Source organism: Hordeum vulgare, chromosome 7H (genome assembly GCF_904849725.1).
Source record: "Hordeum vulgare subsp. vulgare chromosome 7H, MorexV3_pseudomolecules_assembly, whole genome shotgun sequence".
Taxonomy (NCBI): Eukaryota; Viridiplantae; Streptophyta; class Magnoliopsida; order Poales; family Poaceae; genus Hordeum; species Hordeum vulgare.
This window is the reverse complement of record NC_058524.1, coordinates 625,543,004-625,559,478: the sequence shown is the minus strand read 5'-3', so window position 1 is coordinate 625,559,478 and position 16,475 is coordinate 625,543,004. Positions and strand designations below refer to the sequence as shown.

The 16,475-nt window shown below is 41.8% G+C and overlaps 1 non-coding gene and 1 pseudogene across 1 annotated transcript; both read left to right on the top strand.

Moving 5' to 3' along the window:
* Positions 1 to 3,850: 3,850 nt before the first annotated feature.
* LOC123414498 lies at positions 3,851 to 3,952 on the top strand (annotated as a pseudogene).
* Positions 3,953 to 4,209: 257 nt separating this feature from the next.
* LOC123414423 lies at positions 4,210 to 4,303 on the top strand. The gene has a single exon (XR_006614393.1). It is a non-coding gene; the product is annotated as a small nucleolar RNA snR60/Z15/Z230/Z193/J17 (small nucleolar RNA).
* The last annotated feature ends 12,172 nt before the right edge of the window (positions 4,304 to 16,475 follow it).

Here is a 16,475-nt window from a genome sequence, read left to right as displayed (position 1 = left end):
GTGGAACCATAAAAAGATCGACCTAAGTCTAGGCGGAACGGGCAATGGTATAGCCTCGGAGTAATCGACTAGCAGCCATACTTCACCACGATCGTATAGCCTTGGAGTAACCGACTAGCAGCCATAAGTCAACCTTTTACCTCCGTAAACCCGATGAATCAGGGCGCTAACTGATTCATGAGTGCATCCTTGGTGACAAATGGGTGAGTAAGAGCGTATTCAAATCATGAAGTTGGCACCCAGGTTACCTATTATCCTTTCGTTTCTAAATATAAGCCCTTTTACAGATATCAATATGGACTGCATACAGATCTATATAAAGGTGTTTTAAAGTCTAGATTCATTCATTTTGTTGTGTATGTGGTCTATATTAAAATCTCTAAAACGGACTATATTTCTAAACGGAGGGAGTAGACAAATTTAAAATGATTTTTTGGAACGAAAGGAGTATGATCTTGAATTACTCGAATATGCCCGTTGCAATGCAATGAAGAAAACACAAATTTAAGACAAAATTTTTGTGACGGAAGGAGTATGATATTAAATCACTTGAATATGCTCGTTGCAACGCAACAGAAAAGAAAACACAGATTTAAGACAAAAATTCGAGGACGAAATTGAAACACAATGAAAAATAAAATACAAAAAGATCGACCGAATACGTCTACCGGTGCCTGATCTCGCTCCGCCGCTCGGGGCCATCTGCGGGAACCTGTGGCACAGGCACCCGGCTCTCGCTGAGGTTCCACCGCTCCGGAAGCACTACGTTTCGCCATGGCACTGGCTCGTTGTGCTTCCAGAGGTGGCGCGCGAAGCCTATAGGAATGGATGAGAAAATAACACATCACATTTGAATAGTATTGAATGTCTTGCATCTATTCACCTAAATCATTTTGTTATTATGCTCTACATTGTTAATTGCAGAACCAAAGACTAGCGATGGTGCAAATAAAAGAGAGGTTTGGTGACATGCATTTTCCTTGTACCGTGGTCCTAATATTACAAGGTGAAGTGTCTAGCCACCCACGTGAGTGAGTGAGAGAGAGAGAGAAGGGGAAACACGGTGTGAAATATAACCAAATTGCAATGGTTACATGTTTAGAAGTGCGGGTTGAGGACTCGAGGTGAGATTGCAAGTGGAAATGGATAGAACAAGAAAATTAGTTTTTTTAGGCTGGCAAGAGAATGCGTGATACAATACTAAATGAAAGTCGACAATTTTATATAGGTGCATGTATATCTATATGTTACCTATACTACTTCCGTTTCTAAAGGTAAGCCATTTTACAGATATCAATATGCACTCCATACGGATCCATATAAGGATATTTTAAACTCTAGATTTCCTCATTTTGCTATGTATGTGGTCTATATTAAAATCTGTAAAATGGACTATATTTAAAAGTGGAGGGAGTAGATAAATTTAAGATACATTTTTTGGGATGGAAGGAGTAAGATGTTGAATTACTCGAATATGCCCGTTGCAACGTAATGAAAAAAACACACAAATTTAAGACAAAAAATTTGTGACGTGGGGAGTATGATGTTGAATCACTTGAATATGTCTGTTGCAACGCAACGAAAAAGAAAACAAAAAATTGAAGACAAAAATTTGAGGAATAAATTAGAACGCAATGAAAAAGAAAATATAAAAGATCGACCGCATACGTCTACGGGGATCTGGCAATGGGATAGGCTGGAAGTAACCCACTAGCGGTCATACTTCATCGCGATCGTATAGCCTGGGAGTAACTCACTAGCAGCCATACGTCGACTGACCTTTTACCTTCACAAACCTGATGAATCAGGGCGCTAACTGATTCATGAGTGCATCCTTGGTGACAGATGAATGACTACAAACGTATTTAAGCAGGGAAGCTGCCACCCAATAATCATTAAAAAAAATAGAAGAAGCGAACAGGAAAAAAAATGAAAATTAACTAAAAGAAATAAAAATTGCCATAATAAAATTTGGAGAAGAGAGAGAGAAAAAAAACTACTATCATCAAAATTGGATGTACGCAATTGAGAGGAGCAACAGAAATAAATAAAAATCAGCATTAATAAAATCTGAGATAAGAGAAAGAAAGAAAAGAGAAATTCAAAATCATCTAAGGTAATTAAAAAGATCGAATTTGGCTGTAAGAGGAGCAACAGAAAAAAAAAATCAAAATCAACATTAGTAAAATTTAAGATAAGAGAAAGATAGAGAAGAAAATTTTGAAATTATCAAACCTGATGAATCAGGGCGCTAACTGATTCATGAGTGCATCCTTGATGACAGATGAATGACTACAAACGTATTTAAACAGGGAAGCTGCCACCCAATAATCTTTAAAAAAAATAGAAGAAGCGAACAGGAAAAAAAATGAAAATTAACTAAAAGAAATAAAAATTGCCATAACAAAATTTGGAGAAGAGAGAGAGAAAAAAATACTATCATCAAAATTGGATGTACGCAATTGAGAGGAGCAACAGAAACAAATAAAAATCAGCATTAATAAAATCTGAGATAAGAGAAAGAAAGAAAAGAGAAATTCAAAATCATCTAAGGTAATTAAAAAGATCGAATTTGGCTGTAAGAGGAGCAACAGAAAAAAAAATCAAAATCAACATTAGTAAAATTTAAAATAAGAGAAAGATAGAGAAGAAAATTTTGAAATTATCAAAAGAACTTAAAAAGATCAACCACATACGTCATGCAGATCTTGCGATCGTATAGCACCGGTCGAAGCCGGATAGCGATACGTCGATCTTTTACCTCCGCAGACCCGATGGACCAGCGCTAACTGATTCGTGACCGCATCGTCAGTGATCACAGGGTGAGTACAAGAGTATTTAAACAGGAAAGCTGCCACCCAAGCTGGCGGTGTGGTACTAAACAAGGTTCGAGCGGCGTGCTAAACGCGCGCTGGGCCACCCTCGTCCGCGGCCCATTAGCTAAACGGGTGATTTTCTCATTGACAACGAGCTCGTCCTGATCCCCTTCCCACGCAGGCACAACGCCTCGCCGAAGCGGAAGAGATCGATCCCCGCCTCCTCCGCCTCCTCTCCGGCAGGTGCCCGCCGCATCTTCCGCCTCGTCTCCGGTGCGCCTTCTCTCCGGCAGGTGCTCTCCACGTCTCCACGCCCTCCATTCTCGGCACCTCTTCTGCTCCTCCACCCTCTTCGCCTTCTCTCCGGCCAAGCGGGTGCTCTTTCTGGAGGTGGTTGACTCCCCGCCGAGGGAGGGCAAGAGCTTCTCCTGCCAGCCAGTGTACAAGGAAATGGAGGTTCTCAAGTCTGCGAGGCGTGTATCCATCGATTGCACCGACATGTTTGTCCTGGACAGCGAGAGGAGCAAGAGGAAGCAGACAGCTGCACAGTTTTGAGCCAACTCTGTCACCGCACAAAATACTTAGATAAACACATCTGATACGAACCTGTGGCTGTAATTTGCGATTACAAATTCCTTTGCATGCTTAACCATAGTGTAGGAGTTGTTGTTGGTGATGATAGAAAACTTAGGCTTGTTTCTCAAAACGTCTGCGGTTGCCGCCTAAATTGATTTCGTCCTTCCACGCTTGAGGTCTAATGCTGCTAATTCCTTTCTTGGGTGTCTGAGGCATGCTGATTTTACTCATTTGATCCTTCTTTGTCTCTGCTTTATCGTTATGGTGTGAGGATATTTCTGTGATATACTTGCTTTGTGAGCATATTTAATCCGGACCTAATTTCTGATCCTTGGAATTTTTTAAACTGAACTATTCCCAAAATGATTGAGAAAATTGGACGCCATTTGGTTTGTAAGATAACTATTTGAAATAATTGGACACCATTTGAGAAAATTGGACCATTTGATTTTTTGAGAGGACAGTAAAGATTGATATTTGGCCAGGTTCGTAGTAACTGGCATTTGTTTGCCTTGCCGACCATACTGCTAGTGCTATATGATCACCTATATTCCGAGTCCTCTAAATTAATTTGTTTGATGTTTGGTGGCTGATGACTCATTTGTTTTCCGTGTAAAACCAATATGGTCGGCAATCCATATTTTTACGTTATAAAATTGTTGCTTCTTACCTATGAGTTGTGAACTTTATTGCCAACAGTGTTTGATCAATCTTATGAGAAGCTCATGCAACGTCTGGGGATGAATAAGGAAAGGAAAAAAAATGCTGTCTTCTAAAAGGAAACATTTTTTTATTTGCTATTTTAATTTTGTTCTTGTAATGCCAGATGATGATTACAAGTGCATAGTTCAGATGATCAAACCATGACTACTTGAACAAATAGTCTTTCGGTCCTATAGCTGACGGCAATTACAACAACTTTTGATCCAACTATTCGTATGTAGTCTCATGTTCATTTTTGTTCGACCATTACACTTATGATTCTAATATTCCTAGTCACATTCTTATTCCTGGGGATGGCCTATGTCCGCTCCGTGGGACGGAGGAAGACTCGAATCACATCTTTTTCTCTTGCGTATCTATGAAATTCCTCTAGAGTTGTTTTCGCAAAGTGGTCGGCGGATATTGGTCTGACAACAATTTCCCTGACCTCTTCGCCGAACTCTAGGCTTTGCCTCGGAATCTCGCCCCACTCGGTGACTGACTATTGGGGTGCTTGTCTGTATACTATGGACGATTCGGAATAAGCTTGTGATTCAACGTTTACCTCTGCGACATGCTACTGATGCGGTCTTCTAAATGTGTGGCTTTATGCAGCTTTGGCGACCGCTTAGCCGTCCGCGAGACCATGACGTCGTCAACAACATCATTGCCCATCTTCGGGCGTTGGCTCTCCGCTTGGCGCCGCCGCCTCCTCCTCCACTACCTATCTATAAAGTTTATGCAGCTTGTTCGGCGCCGCTATATTTTTCTGTTTCTTTGGGCTTGTTAAGCTGTGCCCTCAGCAGAACCTTTGTACCTTGTGTTTGTGCTACTTGCGTGCGCCGTGCGTGTGTGTGTATGTGTGTTTGTCTTGTGGTTATTGTTGGACATTATGCTTTGGTGGTTTGTTTCTTTACCTTACTAATAAAGCAAATAGTGCTTCTTCCGTACGTCATCCAAATTGCCCTTAAAATTGACTAAAATTACCCACCGATGCCACCTATAAGTCATAAAAAACGTTTCAAATAGGAAAATATCCGGACTGGGCTGGCCCATGTAGGCACCTCCTATATTACGGTCTGGGCGTTGGAAAAAGATGCAACACACCTGTTTGGGCAGGCCCATGCGTGGGCGCCTGTTTTTTTAGTTTAGTTTTTTTATTTTTCTTTTCAGTTCCATTTTGTTTTTCTACTTTAAATAATTTAGAACTTCAAACAACTTTTCTCAATTTTAAGAAACTGAGAATTTCGAAATAAAATATCCAAAAAAACATATTTTTTTGAGAATTCAAAAACTACTCAGGAGTTTTTGAAAAATGTTTGCATATAAAAAAATGTTTAAACTTTGAGAAAATGTCCATAAAATAAAAAAAGTCAACGATTTTAAACAAAAGTCCATGTAAAAATCTTAAAAACAATTCGTGCCTCTGTTTTTAGTCTCGTTTTTCATTTTCATTTTTCTGTTCCATTTTTTAGTTTAAATAATTTAGAACTTTGAAAACCTTTTGCAATTTATAAAACTGGGAATTTTGAAATAAAAGTTTGAAGAAAAAATAAAATGTTTGTGAATTCAAAAAATGCTCAAGATTTTTGTAAAAATATTCGCATATTCACAAAAATGTTCATAATTTTGAGAACAATGTTGGTGAAGACAATAAAAGTCCAGGATATTGAAAAAAAGTTTGTGTGTTATTTTTTGAGTGCAATTGAAAAAAATGTTTGCTAATTCAAAAATGTTCATGCATTTCCAGAATTGTCCTAAAATTTTAAAGACATAATATGATCAGCACCATTGGAGATTATAATTGTTTTTCTCCCGTTGCAACACACGGGTCCTTTTGGTAGTATTTATAAAGCAAGGCGAAAGCTTTTTTTGGTAAACAACAATGTATAAGTATTAACACTGCCACTACATCCTATCTTACTCACACTCTTATGTCTCTTCTATTAAAGGACAATCTGTCGTCATCGTGATGGTTAGACCTCCTTCTAGCGATCGACCTCTCCCCACCCTCCCGTATGCATGATTGGAAGAAAAATCAGAAAAACCACCCACCGCTCCTCTCATCCCCGCTCGAAGAAACCGCCTAAAGAATAAAAAAATTGACCCACGACTCACGAACACACGTCCCATCCTCTGTCTCCCCCACCCTATCACTGCCAAACCAATCTCTATCCCTTCCCTCGAGAATTATCCGTAGCTGCTCCCCTCATCGTCCTCTCGTGTTCGTCGTGGCTGCGGTCTTGGCCACGGAAGACGTCGCGTCGTCGTGGATGCGGTCCTAGACGTGGACATCGTTGCTGGCCTCGCACTCCATCTCCGTCCATGTCGCGTCGTCGTCGTGTTGACCACCATCGTGCGGCCTCTGTACGCTGTCCACCCCACTCTTCAGGTCCATGGGTAAAGTGTAAGGGTCTCCAATATGGCACCACTCTCCTCCAGCGCCGCAAAGCTCAAGTTCTCTGGCGACGTCATCCACAGCCCTCCATACGGATCTCTCATCCAGCGATACTGTAGGTCACGGCTCTCCTTTTTTTTCTTCTGCTTGACATGGGATTGTGCTGAAGGCTTTACTTTTCTGTTCGTCATAGGAATGTGCTTGAAGGATCTTGATTACGGCTATCTTTTCTGAAGTTCTGCGATACTTCTTATTGCAAGGAAGACGAATTCCTTAAGAAACTAGAAGACGTTCAGTTATTGTTTATGCATGCTAATTGTTGTTCAACTTCAGATAAGGGTTGAGCCATCACCAGCGGGTTGATCGGCCTCGCAACTCGTGTCCATCGACGTTGTTGACTCCTCCACTGCAATTGGTGCTTCCGCCGATCTAATATTTTTTTTGCATCATGTACATGATATGTAAAGCCCATGTAAAAGACGATTGTAGCTCGGGGAACGCTACAAATTTTGAGCTGGTACTCTTTTATGTTTACACTTCCTTTGATCAACAAAATATGCCTAAGGGGCAGCTTCAAATGTATTTAGGCATGTACGGCATGGCAGGGGTAGTGAACTGACATGTATCGTCATACACATGCAATGACAACTAGTGTGTGTTTTTTTCCTCTACTGCTTACTTTGTAAGCTGACTCTACAGCTTGAAACCTATGTTCACCTTTTTGCCTCTTCTCCATAGTGATTTGCTACAGATCAATGGTTTTCACTGATTTGGATTGTATGGCTATATATACATCGTCTTTTCATGCCTACCAATATTTTTGTGCTATTTAAAAGAATAGTTCATTGTTAAAATATCTTTTACTGAACTTAACAACTTAACTCATTTGCATACATTAACTCTTGCAGAATTATTGCGCCAGAGATTATGTTGCCATGGAGATTGGCGAATTCTTATCACTGTACTTGTTACTAGCATGTACCATATCGCAGTTTAGAAATATAACTAAGGTATTCCATGAAATTTTTTCTAGCTTTAATTTTCTACTATATTGTTCTGCGTCACATAATGCATACCATGAGCACTCAGACCAAGTTGTTTTGGGCCATCTTCACCTATTTTCCATACTGACCATGCATGTATGGCACAGTGCATCCTCCATACACACAGTTTCAATCTGATTTTGCTATTAAATCCGCTTGACCATTGATGACATTTATATATCCTTAATTTTACTTAAGTGCAATCATTTTTTGAATTTCCGAACACTTTTTGATAATGAAAATAACATTTAAAAAGTAAATGCACAAAGATTTATTTTTTGCGGGAGCTCCTATTTGACGCAAATCCAACACGTGCAGTGATCCCATTTTGTAGAGTTTGCAGGATTTTTATCCTAAGAACCAATGCTTTATTTTTCATATTATTATCAACTTATAAATCCATACTGCAGCAGAACAATTTTCTGAAAGTAGATTATTTTGAAGAAAGCAACAAATAATTTTTCGAATGCAAAAATTTCTAAAAAAGTTTCTAAGATTCGCGAATATTATCTGAGACCACGAGCAGTTTTCATTTTTTATAAAAAATTGGAAACATTCAACTTTTTTCAATTCCGACCAAAAATTGCAAACATGAATATCATTAAATATGCAAACAAAATTCGTATTCATATGCTATTTTTGGAAATGCAAACAAAATTTTAGGCATGTGAACATCTTTTGAAACTGCAAACAAAAGTTGGAACCGGGAGTATTTGTTGACGCATGAACAATTTTCTAAAAAATTGTTAACACTATTTTCAAACCAGACTACATTTCAAAATTTATGAATATATTTTTGAAATCATGGACATATTTTGTGAGTGAGAACATTTTTGGGAAAAACTTGTTCTTGATTTTTTGAAAATTTGTTCATTTTTCCGTTCTATATTCCTGTCTTCAATTTTGTTTCACATTTCAAAGAAGTGTAGAATTTCAAATTTTGTTCCTATATTTTGAAAGAATTTCAAATTCCAAAAAATCGAATTTTGCAATTTTGATCGCATTTCAAAACAAAAACAGTAGTTCAAGAAAATGTTAACATAAATATGTTTTGCAACTTGTGACAAATTGTTTAAAAATTGAAACATTTTTTGAAAGCCCAAGAACCAAAGTTGAAAACGCAAACATATTTTGATATTTCCAATCAAAATTTCTAGACTCGAATATTTTCAAAATTTGTGAACAAAAGTTCTAAAATGCGAACATATTTTTTAAATCAAATAAAAGATAAAAAGAACCAAAAAATCCGGCACGGAAACCTTGTAGATGTTTAGATGGGCTAGTTCAGTCTGAACTATCGCTCGCTCGCTTGTGCGATCAGTCGACTGTTTGATACAGAGCATTAAAATCTGATAAACTATATTCATCACAAACAGCAAGCTAAAACAGATTAAAAAGGATAATAAATCTGCTCAATCCATGTTCTGCTGCTAAACTGAACAGGAGCTGCACTTCAAAGAGCTAACTGTTCACTATAAAATAATAGCCTTATATTTTTCAGTTTTTAGGGTATTCATCCACTCAGTGACCTGTATGTGGATTTTGCGACCTGAAAAACATTATTGGTTATTTCGTAGTAAAATTATATAGTTGTTTTCGAAATAGGCTTTCGCCCCGCTATATAGATATAACAACCATCAGATACATCAAAGAACCCAATGCTGGGGCAGGCAACACAAGAATGCCCAAAAAGAATAAAAGAAAAATTAAAAGAAAAGAATGGCAACAGAGTCGGCTCGACGAAAACAAGGTTGATCCCAAACCGTTGCGCCCTCCGAAGACATCCACCACGCTGCTAGCACTTCAGACCATCGCATGACAAGCAACACCTTCAGGAAGGAATGCGACGGTGACCACGCCGCTGCCTGAATTGATCCTAGGGTTTCCCCCGTACGCGAAGGGGCGTGGGTGAGTGGGATAGCCGATGCCCTTCAGGAAGGAACGACGGCGCCCACGGGTGTCGCTGCGCCGGTGCCAGGCACGCCGACAAAGATTTCTTCCGTTCACCACAAACCCCACCCCGACCGACCCGTCACGCTCCACCAAACGAGCCACCCACCAACATGCGCTACCACGATCTAGGAGAAATCACCGTCATCTCACCATGGAGAGTGAAGCGGGACCGACGGGACCTAGAGGGAACAGCCGGGAACGAGGAGCGACAGAGTCAGCAGCCACGCATGGGAGGGGATAACCTCCACCGCCCTCGACGGTCACTGACCGAACGCAGTAGGGGGAACACACCACACACGTAGGCCCGCTCCAGCCCTTAACGGCTCGTGAAGCTCCCATTGACGCGCTGCAGTGGACGTGCCGCCGTCTCCTCAACCCCTCGCATGAGCCGCCCCCTCTGTCCGCCGGAGCAGGCGCAGGCGGAGCCGAGCTAGGACCGCCCAGACCCAAATCAGGCCCCAAAGGGCCTAGATCTGGGCCGAGATAACGCCGCAGCCAACTATCGTGCCAGCCCGGCGCCATGTGGCCCCGCCACCACCTCCTCACCATCCGGAGCTGCGCCGCCCAAGGAGCACCGCCGCGAACCCACAACGGGACGACCACCTGCAGCCACCGAGCCCGAAGCTGGACCATAGCAGCCGCCCACGCCACCCGGAGCCCGCGCCGCCAGGAGCCAAATCCGGCCGCTGGCCGGCCACAATCCGCGCCACGCGCGCCCCACCATGGCAGCCACCAGGCCACCACAAGAACTCTCGGATCCGGCGGGCCGCCGCCATCCGGAGCGCTCGGATCTGTGTCGCTGAGCCCTGTCATAGCCCAGCGCCTTCGGCGGCCAGCTATCCCGCAGGGGTCCGCGAGGAGGGGAAGGAGCTATAGTTGTTCTCCCTCTGTTTTACTTAGTTGTTCACTTGCTTACAATAAATACATAATTAAATAGTCGAGAGTGGTAATTTTAAGGAAATAAACAAGAATCACTATGGGTTCTCTACAATCACATGTACCCGCAGTTCATAGGGACATTTGTTGGTGTTTTGTTCGGATAAGTGGAGATTTGTCTTTCAGATACCATGAGAATCCATGTCTAACATGTTTAGTCACATTGAGCTCTTCAAACTTTTCCGAAGCTACGTTTCAAGCATCAGATTGAGCTCTCCAATATCCCCCGGTGCCGCCAGACGCCCCCTGCGTGTTGGGTTCGACCTGGGACCGTCGGGGTCAATTTCGGTCCTAACCGGCAAAAAAAGGCTCCTGGGGCGCGATTGGCCTTTTTTCGCACCGGTGACAAAAATGGCCTTGCGCGCGCGGGGGGGGGGGGGGGGGGGGGGGCTCGAGATGCTCTCAGGAGTACACCTTTCAAAGATCCCTCCCACCTTCTCACGTTGCGACAAGTGGCGCACTACGTGTGTGCCACTGGTTGCAACCTGAGATTTTTTCCTTTTTTTGTAAATTCGTATTTTCAAAACGTTTTATCTCCTAAACCGTGCATCCCAATCTCGAACCATTTTTACCGTTAGGTTCCTCACGTCGAGATCTTCAAAACTAGATCCTATGTTGATAGATTTTAACGAAAAAAAAATTCATGAAAAAAACCTGACCAAAAACGAGAGAAAAAAATCATATGAATGAAAAAACTAACCCGTAGTTGGGAGGAGCAAGAAAAAATAAATAAGAAATGATATTGTCATAAAAATTTAATGAAAAGTAAGAAAATAAAGATAAAAGTTGATATCACGTAGAAAAATAGAAAATTTGAAACCATCATAATAAAATTGGACAAATTCATATGAATGATGAGGGACCATAAAAATATCGATAAATTCATATGAATGAAGAGAAGAGGAACCATAAAAAGGTCGACCTAAGTCTAGGCGGAACGGGCAATGGTATAGCCTCAGAGTAATCGACTAGTAGCCATACTTCACCACGATCGTATAGCCTCGGAGTAACCGACTAGCAGCCATAAGTCAAGCTCTTACCTTCGTAAACCCGATGAATCAGGGCGCTAACTGATTTATGAGTGCATCCTTGGTGACAAATGGGTGAGTAAGAGTGTATTTAAATCATGAAGTTGGCACCCAGGTTACTTATAATCCTTTCGTTTCTAAATATAAGCCCTTTTACAGATATCAATATGGACTGCATACGGATCTATATAGAGGTGTTTTAAAGTCTAGATTCACTCATTTTGTTGTGTATGTGGTCTATATTAAAATATCTAAAACGGATTATATTTCTAAATGGAGGGAATAGACAAATTTAAGATAATTTTTTTGGGACGAAAGGAGTATGATGTTGAATTACTCGAATATGTCCGTTGCAATGCAATGAAAAAAACACGAATTTAAGACAAAAATTTAATGACGGAAGGAGTATGATATTAAATCACTTGAATATGCCCGTTGCAACGCAATAGAAAAGAAAACACAAATTTAAGACAAAAACTCGAGGACGAAATTGAAACACAATGAAAAAAAATACAAAAAGATCGATCGCATACGTCTACCGCTGCCTATCTCGCGCTGCCGCCGCTCGGGGCCATCTGCGGGAACCTGCAGCACAAGCACCCGTCTCTCGCTGAGGTTCCACCGCTCCGGAAGCACGACGTTTCGCCATGGCACTGGCTCGTTGTGCACCCAGAGGTGGCGCGCGAAGTTCTCGTTGTTCACCGTACGACGCCGGTTAGGAATCAACAGACCTCCGTAGCCGTTGCGGGCGGCGAGGTTGTGCTTGGCCATCGGTCTAGGGTTCGGTTGCTCGGTGAGTGGGATGGACGAGTGGGGCAAGTGGAGAAGAAGGTGACGAAGGGACGGATCCTATTTAATGGGACCCGTCAAAGCAGCAGATGTGTCGCCGCTGTCGCTGCCTTATGGGCCAGCAGGAGACAAGTCATTCCCGCGTATATTTAGATGGGACCGGTCAAAGTAGACGATGCGTCACCGCTGTCGTTGTCCGGTGGGCCAGCGGGAGACCAGTCGTTCCCGCCTATATTTAAATGGGACTGGTCAAAGTAGTCGTAGCATCGCCACTATCGCTGCCCTGTGAGCTAGCGGGGAGACGAGTCGTTCCCGTGTGGGCCTGCTTTAAAATGAGGCCCCAGGTCGGCCCCACCCGAGCCCTACTTGTGAATGCGATGAGGGTGCCCGAAGCCGACCCCACTAGTCAGGCAACACAACGGTCAAAGGAGGTTGACCCGACGGAAACGGCTGTTTGGCCGGCCACGAGAGTGAGATAGTGCGAAGTAGTGCAAAAACGAGAAAAACTGAGCGAGTGAGGCAAAAACAAGCAAAATTAAGCGAAATGGGGCACAAAAATAAATAGCCTAATAGTAAATGGAAGTCCACAATTTTATATAGGTGCATGAATATGTATATATTACATATACTCGCTCTGTTTGTGAATATAGGCCTTTTATTTTTTTAAACATGAACTGTATACTGATGTATATAGACTTATTTTAAAATATAATTCATTCATTTTACACTGTATGTGGTCTACATTAAAATCTTTAAAATGACCTATATTTGCAAACTGAGGGAGTAGATAATTTTTTTGGGATGAAAGGAGTAAACAAATTGAAGACAAACATTTTGTAACCAAAGGAATTTGATATTGAATCACTCGAATATGCCCGCTGCAATGCAATGAAAGAAAACACACAAAAATATAGACCAAATTTGTCCATTGCAACGCAATGAAAAAAGAACACAAAAAGATCGACCACATACGTCTACGCAGATCTGACAATGAAATAAAACACACAAAAAAGAATACAGCCTCGGAGTAACCGACTAGCAGCCATACTTCACCACATACATCTAAGCGGATCTTGCGATCGTATAGCACACCGATCTAAGCCAGATAGCGATATGCCGACCTTTTACCTCCGCAGACCCAATGAAACAACACTAACTGTTTCGTGACCACATCGTCGGTGGCAACATGAATATAATGTTGAATCACTCGAATATGCCGGTTGAACGTAATAAAAAAACAAAAATTTAAGGCAAAAATTTTAGGACAGAAGGCGTATTATGTTGGTGCCATGGCAATGCAATGAAAAAAACACAAATTTAAGACAATTTTTAGGATGGAAGGCGTATGATGTTTGTGCCCGTTGCAATGCAATGAAAAAAAACACAAATTTAAGACAAAAAAATTAAGATGAAATTGGAACGCAATAAAAAAGGTCGACCGCATACGTCTACACGGATCTGGCAATGGTATAGCGTGGGAATAACCCACTAACAGCCATACTTCACCGTGATCGTATAGCCTGGGAATAACCCACTAGAAGCCATACGTCGACCTTTTACCTCCGCAAACCTGATGAATCAGGGCGCTAACTGATTCGTGAGTGTATCCTTGATGGCAAATGAGTGAATAAAAGAGTATTTAAATCGTGAAGATGGCACCCAGGCTCGCCGTGTTGTACTAAAAAAATTCTACGAACGGAGCGGCGTGATAAACACTCGCTGAGCCACCCTCGCCCGCGGCCCACCGGCTAAAGACACCGGCTCTCCAAGCGGCGGAAGATGCGGTGGGCCCCTGGGGATCCATACTTCATCGCGATCGTATAGCCTGGGAGTAACCCACTAGCAGCCATACTTCATCGCGATCGTATAGCCTGGGAGTAACCCACTAGCAGCCATACGTCAACCAACCTTTTACCTCCGCAAATCCGAGGAATCAGGGCGCTAACTGATTCATGAGTGCATCCTTGATGACAAATGGGTGACTACAGGCGTATTCAAGCAAGGAAGCTGCCACCCAAGAATCATTTAGAAAATAGAAGAAGCAAACATGAAAAAAAAGAAAATTAACTAATAGAAATAAAAATTGCCATAACAAAATTTGGAGAAGAGAGAGAATCTAAATTCGTTGTACGCAATTGAGAGGAGCAACAAAAAGAAAATAAAAATCAAGATAAGAGAAAGAAAGAAAAGATAAATTAAAAATCATCTGAGGTAATTAAAAAGATCGAAATTGGCTGTAAGAGGAGCAACAGAAAAGAATTCAAAATCAACATTTGTAAAAGATGAGAGAAAGAAAGAGAAGAAAAATTTGAAATTATCAGAGGAACTTAAAAAGATCAACCACATACGTCTATGCGGATCTTGCGATCGTATAGCACCGGTCGGAGCCGGATAGCGATACGTCGATCTTTTACCTCCGCAGACCCGATGGACCAGCGCTAACTGATTCGTGACCGCATCGTCGGTGATAATAGGGTGAGTAGAAGAGTATTTAAACAGGGAAACTGTCACCTAAGCTAGCGGTGTGGTACTAAACAAGGTTCGAGCGGCGTGCTAAACGACGCGTACTAAACGGGTGATTTTCTCATTGCCGCGCAGGAGGCCCCAGGAGAGCGCGTTCAGGGAGTCGTGCGCCGAGTGCAGCATGGCAGACGCGATGGGGGAGGACTCCGTCGTCGTGGTGAGGATGTCGACCACACCCGCCGTCGCCGACCAAGAAGCGGAAGAAATCGATCCCCCGGGCCGCCTGCTCCCCGGCAGCGCAAGAAAGACCGGGCCGTCTCCTCTCCGGCAGGTGCCCGCCGCATCTTCCGCCTCGTCTCTGGCGCCGCAGGTTCCTCCGCCTCGTCTCCGGTGCGCCTTCTCTCCGGCAGGTGCTCGCCACGTCGCCACGCCCTCCATTCTCGGCACCTCCTCTTCTCCTCCACCCTCTTCGCCTTCTCTCCGGCAAGCGGGTGCTCTTTCTGGAGGTGGGGGACTCCCCGCCGAGGGAGGGCAAGAGCACGGGAGTCTGGAGTGCTCAAGGGGAGGAGATGAGCAGGATTTTGATCGGGGAGTCTGGAGTGCGTGCGTGCGTGCGTGATGAGGAGTTACTTCCACCAGAGGAAGGAGATGACAAGGCGGGCCCCATGCGTCAGTGGGCAGATGGGTGTGAAGAAATAACAAAGAGATGCGGTTCTGCTGGGCTTCGCCTGCCACAACTCGCGCGCGTGGGCTGCGATGAAGCCTACAAAATCTGGGTATTTCCCAATTACTAAACAACTGGAGCTATAATTGATACAATAAAATACTAGATAGATTCCTAAAATACTATAAACACAAAGTAAAATACAATTTGGAATAGTAGACAAAGGTGAACATTTTAAAGACCAAAAAAATAAATACAATAAACACAAGACTTTTGTAAAATTTATTTTGGGCCTTTGTAAATGTTTCCACGAAACATTTTTAAATTCAACGGAAATAACCAAATAACTATATATTGAATAATTTTCAAAAAGAAAAATATATTGAACAAGTCATATTTCCTTCTCTCATAATATATCTTTTTTGAGTTGGGTTTGTTTTCTACTGTAATCGCTTTGCAAAGTAGACACCCATCCATATGGGCGGATCCCATCACTGCTCAATTTTATTTTTCTCAACGATGAGGATTCAGCTCATGGCTGCCCATCCGTGTCACGTCCCTCACGCTGCAAACGACCAGGTCATTGACTAAGCAAACCTTGTAACATGTTTTGAAGAAAACGCAAAGTTTACAACAATATTAGTGTATAGCAAAAGAGCCCGTGCGTTGCAACGGAAGCAAACCATACAACACGTTTTAACCTACTAATCATGACTTGAGATATTTATTTAAACTTACTGCATAAGTAGAATTTAAAAATTGTTAAATAAGTAAAATAACATCATATTTAGATTATACGCATCACTATAGATTCAAATTACATTATAAATAGAAATTTAAAAAATTAAATAGGTAAGATACATCAGATTTCGATTCAACACATTTTTTGAATGAAATTTCATATGTAATAATTTAAAATTAGAGTTATAGTTTAAAAGATATAATTTTTTCAAGTATTTGTTAATTATAATTGGACCGTGGATTAATTAACAACACGGATCGGCCTCGTTATGAAAAATGGATTGTACGTTACTGATTAAAATTACAGCATAAAAATTATTTAAAAATTATTAAATAAATAAAAATAACATTATATTTAGATTGTGC